Source organism: Micropterus dolomieu, linkage group LG19 (assembly GCF_021292245.1).
Source record: "Micropterus dolomieu isolate WLL.071019.BEF.003 ecotype Adirondacks linkage group LG19, ASM2129224v1, whole genome shotgun sequence".
Taxonomy (NCBI): Eukaryota; Metazoa; Chordata; class Actinopteri; order Centrarchiformes; family Centrarchidae; genus Micropterus; species Micropterus dolomieu.
In genome coordinates this window covers 13,502,688-13,511,350 of record NC_060168.1, presented here as the reverse complement: position 1 = coordinate 13,511,350, position 8,663 = coordinate 13,502,688, and the positions used below count along the sequence as shown (strand labels likewise).

General features: G+C 42.9%; 1 protein-coding gene across 1 annotated transcript in view; it reads left to right on the top strand.

The window, feature by feature from the left end:
• The window catches only part of LOC123958046 (formin-like protein 20), a 16,514-nt gene that overhangs the window by 3,251 nt on the left and 4,600 nt on the right, over window positions 1-8,663 (top strand). The gene's annotated exons all lie outside the window — the stretch shown is intronic.

The window sequence follows — 8,663 nt, the reverse complement described above, 5'->3', positions numbered from 1 at the left end:
GCCCCCCCCCCCCCCCCCCCCCCCCCCAGCCTCCAGTCATCCTGTCCTCTCTCTGATGGCGCCTGCACAAGTAGATGTTCTGTAGATGTCGTGCCCTTCCATCACTCTCTGCAGCCTCCAGCTTTTCTCCTGTGAACATTACCCAGCAGCTGCTCTGACTCTGCAGGTCGAATCTGCAGCCCCCCCCCCCCCCCCCCCCCCCCCCCCCCCCCCCCCCCCCCCCCCCCCCCCAACCCCAGATACATCCCCCTCATCCTCAGGCCAAGCTTTTGCCCTTGCCTAAACCGCCGCTCTATCTAGCTGTAGTCCCCAGTCCTTCACCAGAGCAACCCCACAGCCTTTCCTGCAGAGACTGATACCTTCTATGTACTATTTCCCTTTTGTACTATATATATTGCATCTGCCTTGGTGAAGCACAATACTGTATCCAAGCGCTAATTTTGTTAATCAAGCGCCCTGGTGTGTCTATATGACTATTGAACCAGTCATAAGGGCATAAAGGAAAGGGCTTCAAAGAGTGGCCGTGATGTCCAGTGCTATACTTGGCCTGCTTACTCGAGCAGATCGGACTCTCCTGCTCCTCTGAACTAAACTACCAAATAATTGGACATCTTATCAGCCTTGAGGGACGTGAGCAGCCCCAGCACAAGAAAAAATCTAATTTCCTTCAGTTTTTATTAAATGTGTTCAGAACCAGGTGGTTGGGAACGTGCCATGTTGTAGTAGTTTATGTGTACAGTTGTTATGAATGAATGAGGGCTGTGATAATACAGCCACATGGACAGGGGGAGAAAAAAAGCGTGAACTTTTTTATTTTGAAACAGAAGACTAGATTGTAGGTGTGTGGAGTTTCAATTTTCAGAAAGACGCTGGCCGTGTGGCAAATCAACAAGCAACAGGCTTTGATTTTTGAAAAACATGAAAGCTCTAATATCAAGAGATCTCTCAGACAGAAAGACAAGAAGGTTGCCAGATGAAGTGTGTATTGATTGTGCGATGGAGCTTTCAGTATTTTAATCACTCACACTGGGAGGGCAGTGGAGATACAAGGTGTTACATCACACAGCCCACTTCTCCATTTTTTTTGCTCATTGTGCTTTTTTGACATTTGTTCAATTACATATTTAAGAGCATTTTAACATTGAAGCGTTATTTTTGGAACAGGCTTACACCATGAGTACACGTCCCCCAAAAAATAGTGCTAGTCAACTTAGCGGATCACGTTTTGAGTGTTCTGTAAACAATACAGTTATTCTTAATACTCAACTCAGTATTAGTTGAAGATGTTGCGTATTTGATGATAGCTCTCCCTCACTGCAAGTGAATACCCATGAGAAAGGGTAGGATTATGCTGTAGCCAGAAAGGCGTTTCCAGATATAGCCTCAGGACAGGTCTGCACATCATATACCTCAGACTAAAACACAAGCTGAAGGCACTTCAATCCAACAAAAGATATAGCTGACGACATTACAATGCAGACTCATTTAGAACATGTAGATGCTGTTATAAGAATGACAAGTAAGAGTTTGCATATAAAATGGATTTTGAGCTGAGAAACAGCCACCGAGGCAGTATACTGGAGGATTTCTCCTGAGCTAGAATGTGTCAGGTTGTAGTTTTGGCAGAGCGTCAGTTTTTATTGACAGTGACAATAAATGTATTCTGAAATGTCTACAAACCGCAATGTTGTGTTTCAGTGTGATGAAGTGCTGTTGACATCTGAGTCAATATGTTAGACTTGCTGCAGTGTGTTGCTGCAAGCGTGGACAACACTGAAATTAAAAGTGTTCAGCAAAAAGCAAAGTGATTTGTCAAATAAAAGGTGTTTTCTTTCTATTTGGGTTGTATTTTCAATTCATAACTAAATGGTTTCTCAGTACTGAATGGCATTCGGTACAAACTATGAGGAAAGTGGTACATCCCCTCATGTTACTGCTGTTAAAATTTTTAATTTTCACTGACAATGCAACTCAAGTAAAGCAATTCAAATTCTGATCCAACCATTTCCCATTAAAATCCTTGGACATAAACTCTACTTCATATTAAATGTTTAACACTCTGATTCCCTCAGGCACCATCCCCCTCATCCTTCCATCTGCTTTTACACTATTTCTCCATATTTTTCCCTCTTTTTATTTTTGTATCCAGCAGTTGACCAGAAAACAGAGCCGGGATAGAAATGAGGACATGCATAGATAACAGGGGCAGATTAAAAAATCCTCATTTTGTTGCCAATAATTGACCTAATTACTACTCACAGTAAAAAATCTTGAAACAGATCGGGCCAAAAAAAATCCAGGACTGTGAAAGAGATAGTGTGTGTGTTGTCAATAAAAACAGCATTTTTAACTGAGCACACCCACAGCCAGAAAAGTTAAACTACCACAAGGGGTATGTTTATGTAGGTGAGGCAGGCACATGTTGTTATATAAACTTTGTTTAAGATTATCACATGTTAATTACCTCTAAAGCTGATCTCAATCTGGCCTAGATAAAGGTGGGTAGGCAAAGCTGATGAGCTTCACAAAATATGTTATTAAAACATTGATATTCAAAAATATATCTAAACAAAAATGTGTGGCTGACTTCCTGGAAAACAGATGATTTTTGTTGCGGTGTAGAATGCATGACGAATCCTCAGAGACAATAACGGTGCCTGCAGTGTCTCTTCAGCCCCAACAAACACAGTCACAGACAGCATTCCTTTGTCACTGTCCGCCGGCACACTGCTGCAACACGGGAGCACCAAGGTCAGTGATTAGCACAAGCATGGAGAGACGCGCCTCATGTGTGAAATTTCAGCCATCAGTGTCCTAAACTGCTCTCAATCTTTACCTCCATGAGTCGCCTTGAGACTCAACATTCAACAGTAGACGTGTGAGAAGTGTTGACACTCTGAGATTAAGTAGCAGCAGCAGCGGCGACGTCCACAGGCTGGTCTGTGGTGAAATATGCTGTTATTTTTTTTGTTGGGAAACTTATTGTGGCTGAAAAGTGTAGCATGTCTTCCAGAAGCAGGTTGTAGTTGTGGTACACCTATTCAGAGCGTTACAATAAAGATATTTTACCATGAAATTTTGCTTCTCTGTCTTTTGGAAAAATCCAAATCACAGATTGCATTATTTGCTCAGCACACAGCACACACTGAACTTTATTAAACCCTTTATTTAATTTTATTCATATACTTATGTTCCTACCACAAGGTTTGAAATGAATACAGTTTCTCAGCGAGCTTGTGCAGTTCATCTTTAGACTCTTGCCACGAAAGTACAAAGGAAAAAGAAATGCCCCAAGACTACAAGATTGCTCTCTCTACCTTGAGGCAGTGATTTGACCCAGGTCGTGTTCCTGCGGTGCTGTCACTGTAGGCAATGGCTCTACATGGCAACACGCCTTGGCTCAGTCTGCCTCATTTAGAATGATTCCCTTGTCTTGAAGCCAGCTGGGTCATCGCTTCCCATATTTGGAAAAAGAAAGGAAGGGAGCAGAGGAGAACGGGAACGGATGTAAGTCAACGGAAAAAGGGATTGGAAAATGGGGCAATGAAGCGGGGACACAGATAACCTGGTAGAAGCCAGATCACACTGGGAGAGTGTTTAAATGGGAAGGATTTGGTGTTCCCGTCTTATATCTTTTCCTGAGCAGCTCCAGTATGAAGTGTCTTGTTATTCAGAGAGGTGCTGGATCGTCCTGACAAACAAAGCCCTCACTGGGCCATGCTGTGATGTGTTTCTCTGCAGCCGGTCTGCTCGGTCAACACTCCGTTAGAGTGATTCAGATACACCAGACAGATATAGATCCACAGGATTACTCACTATGGTTGGGATTAATATGATTCATAGAATCATTACATCAAAAGAAATTAGGGAAATTAATATTTTTCCAACATAAAAATTGTATGTACTGTCTCATCTTTATGTGAATCATGAGCTGTGCCTTTAAATTGACTACAACCAGCACATATTCCCAGACTGCATCCTCTTTTATGAATAGACTTACACCATGTGTTAGAGTGACAACACACTCTACAATGAGTCATTTTCTCAACATCTTAGACTGGGTGTACTACCAGATCTGCTGTTTCTGTTCATTCTGTGCCTTCAGCTGCAACCATCTGTGGCTCTGCGCTTGTTTACGCCTTCTCATCCTCAATGCCTTGTCTACATTTGGATCTGTATGCCAGCATATTTTGGCTCTGTTTTGGTTTTGTCCTCTCGCGTTTGTGCTTACGTGGACGTTTGGAGGACAGGTCGGATGAGTATTTGGGCCTCTGGGTCAGCGCTGGGTTGGTATGGGAGCCACGCAGGCGCAACAAACTAGGTGCACTGCCTGTCTCGCAAATATGCTGAGCAGGCAGTTGGCATCTCTAAACGCACACAAACACAGACATTCACAGAGGGAAGTTGCTAGGAGAAGATTTGTGACAACCCTCCTGTGCAGGGCTAATGACCTGGAGCGGTGAGGTTTTAGATCTGAGATTGGCTGCCTTCTTTTCACTCTTCTGTGTGATCAGTTAAAAATGCATTAGCAGGCAAACAAGCCATTTACGTACACCTTCCTCTCTTGACAGCAATAACAGGAGATGTCCTTTGCTAACAGATAAAACCATCATTGCTGCTAACTACCTCGGATTAGGGTCGCCCAATAGGTGGATATAGTGGAGAACTGGGGAGAAAATGCAGCAACCTGAGGCCTACCAAGGCTTTCTCCATCGGTATGTATGTGAAGCGAGTGTGTGCAAGTTATGTGTGAACGGCAGCTGAGAGCTTTTGCATGCCTTTGTTCATTTGTACATGTATGATGTGTACGTGAGTTTAATCCCTACTGTATCCTTGACGACAACACGGTTCGCCCACACTGCTATGCAAGTCCACATGCACACAGTACAGTGGCGCATGCTTGGGGCATCTTTACCTCATTGTGTGTTGGGTTCTTTATAGTGAGCTAAGCATTGAGTCACATGTGCATTGCCACTGCATCTCTATCCTCTAGTATGGGTACATATGCTCCGCTGTCCTTCTTCCTCCTCGTCTTCACACACATCTCCTACAGAGAGCAGCTATCGCAAAACATATTGGCCCCCGAACATCATGGGGGACTCCATCATGCAAGGTCAGGGGGTAGTCATACCCCCGGGGGAGACAGAGAGGGACGTTAACATGGGAGAATGTCTAGCAGCTGGAAAAGAGCAGATTAGGTAACTAGTGATGTGCAGTACTGAATCTTCTCATCCCTCTCTCCATGCTGTCTCTTTATTATTCCCTTTAACTTTACAGTCGTTTCTTTTCTCTTTAAAGCACCAAGACACCAAAAGAATAACTGCCAGAGGAAAGCATGAGGGATGTGTGGAAATATAAAGTAAAGTGGGATGGGAATGACAGAGCATGAAATTAGTTAAAGGGGGCCAGTCAGAGTGTCAGAAGCAAGTTGTAGGATTAAAAAGGAATGCAACCAAAGGGATAACTCTAGTGACAAAGTTCCTCACATACAGCGCCATAGAGACTGCGAAGAAGAGCGCAAGGAGCGGGGCAGGAGCAGCTTGAAAGGGAAAGAGGGTACGAGGAGAGATAAAGAGCCAAATTACAGTTTGGGCAAAGTGAGGTAGGAACAGTGGCGAAGACTGACAGAGGAAACACTCGGAAGACAGTTGAACTTCCCCTGCTAGACTCAGCTGGCATTTGAAAGATGTAAACTGTTTCATTGCAAATAGCCTACAAGATAATCATTTTGCAACTAAAATTATGTGCTGATGCCAAGAATGGATTAAAGGGCTTTCTGCACACGGGCCCAGGAGACCAACAGGTTGGGGGTTATTTTACCCCAGTTTTTATCATGGAATATATGTTGTTTTTCTCTGGTTTTACTTAATGTGTATATATGTTGCCTATGTTTTGGTAATCTGGTTGACTAGGATGGGAACACTGTGTGCTTTAATGGATAGATAAATTGAACCTTGGAAATTTTATGTACAGTATCTGTGCCCAATGCCTCATAATCTGTTAACAGCTGATGTTTATCAGTTGCTATTTTCTATTGTAAATTCCACTTCACATATTTTATAATTTATGACACCATATATATATTATGATGGTATTGCAACACATATATAGTACGTCAACTCAGTGAAAACAATGTGAGAGCTAATGTATCCTGCTTTAAGCAGTGAGTAGTAAATGTGTCCGTCAGTGTTGTTTTTAGGATGAGATTCACCTCAGCCATCTGGACTTGGGCTCTAATCTGCCCCTCTAATTATCAGCAATGTGAAAAGTCAGGCATGTCCTTAGTGCTGCAGTCCCGGGGGGAAGGGAGGGTTTGGACCCTGGCTGGAGCAGGTGGCAGGGGGGCTGCAAGCTCTGCGGGGACTGAGGGGTGCCAAGATGGGCTTTAGGGTGCTTAGGCAGGCTGGTTACGGGCTGTGCTAGCCAGGCAGCAGCTCAGGGTGTTCAAAGCAGGGGAAGATAAAGAGGAGGCACGTGGAGCAGGTGAATCAGCAGGACACTTGGATCAGATGTAGATTTGCAAGTCTGCAAAAATAAAAATCATATACCACCCATGGTACAACCAAATTAATTAAAAACACATATTTGCTGGTTAGTTATTGAAGACAGGCTGACAGATTCCATCACCTCCCTCTCTGCTCCCTTTTTTGCTTTTCCTACTTGGCAGCAGCCCCCTGGTCTCTTGCTTTTTTTTGTCACAAATTTCCTCTGCATTATGTTGATTGACAGATTTGTAATTGCTCAGAGACTTGTGAGTACACTCCAGTGATTTCGTATCAAGCCTTCTATGCTTATGCCTGGGGATGTAAAGTTAGTTGAAAGAGTATAGTATTACCATGTCAGATCATGCCCCCATGTATGACAACAATCAAAGAGGACAGACAATGAATAAGAAGACTGTGGGTGGTGAGACCCACTCTGTCATTAGGCGCCATGCCCATCATTTCACAAAGCAGATGTTGAATATCTGTGCTGAGTACTAGGTAATTAGATATAAAACATGCTGTAATTGCCAAAACTATGTAGCGTGAGTTCCCTTTAGAATGGCAGGATAGAGCCATATGTACAACTTCACACTCTGGATAAACAGCTTCTCTCAGTCTGAGAGACATTACTATGCATTTGTGAAGCTTTGATTCTTGCACAACATGTGGCGTTACCATGGAGATGATGCTGTCCTCTTGTTTGTCAGTCTCCCCATCCTCTGGTCACACCTGTCAGCAGCCACAAAGAATTTTAAAGAGTACCCAGAGGCTGATCGACCTGGTCATATTCAAGGTAATTCAGAAGCAGATGAAACATTAATTTTAAACATCTGCATTCACACATTGTTTTGTATTAAAGTCAAACTGAAATACTGTTTTCCTTATACTTCGTTAGGAAGTATAAACTACACTACACTAAAGAGGACTAAACCATTTTGTACACACTCGTGGAAAAAGCATCAAAGCATAATCTCTATCCACCTTCAAACATTGATACAAGACAGCGTTTTTTTTTCTTTCATTCATTCTTTTTTAAGCAATTTAAGACATCGGCCACTTTGCAGCACTAAACATTTGAGATGACCTGGATCCAGCAGCCAACTAACTTAGTTTAGCACAATGACTGGAAACAGCTAGCCTGGCTCTATGGTAGCCTTTGTCAGACAACCTGGGGAGACTGCAGGAAGTTACTGGTTGGCCACCCCCTGTAAAGTGTTTAATAATTATCTTTACACTTTTTTAGACCCCCATCATTTTTTGTTGGATTAATCAGACATGATATAATGTGTTGCTAGCATTAGTAGTTTCCCTTTCATGGGTCCAATTGTGGTGGCAAATTACCAGTCTATCAAAACTCACATCCACAAGTACTCCCACATGATTCAAATCACAACAAAGAGTACCTAATGTGTGGAGTTACAGAGTAACATAGGGAGTGCTGACCTTCCACAAAGATATTGTACCAATCAAATTACCTGTAGTCTGACCAAAAATCCATCTTTTTGATAACTGCAATTTTGAACAAAAAGGTACACAAGCCAAAGCACACTCCTGCATGTTTACATTAGGTTTGGATGATAATACTATCAGAAAATTCCACAAATAATGGGGTGTCTATTTATTTATTTTTTCTAACAAAAATCTCTAACAAAAATCTTTAACAATTTCATTTTAGATGTCCACTATGTGCCAGGGAAGAGACAAACGTATCCAAAGTTCTCCTCCTCTGGAGGTCAGTTTGTGTTTGACTACCAGTTCCATCAAAAACATCCTTTAATGTCTTTATTTAGTCTGTAAAAGAATACACAGTGTGCTACAATTTGAGTAAAATATAAAGATTCAGGTGGGGTGAAAAAAACAACATTACACACCGTGGAGAACACATTTTGTGCCAGAGAGGTGCTAAACCCTGGCAACAGTGACACATTAGAGTTGCTAATAGCAGTAATGATGGCAACGGAGGGATGTGTCACACTGAACAGATTGGAGAGAGTGAGAGAGAGGGGCAGTGAGAGAGGAGAGGATGTGTGAGAAAGTGCTCTGGCTTTTGCATATATCCCTGGAGAAGTGGCCCGGGGAAAAGGGTTGAGTGCTCTCTTTTGCTGTTCTCCTCCATAAGGCTTAGTGGTGGAGGAAAGCATGGAGCCCATCCCCCAGTGGATTATACCGCAGACACTG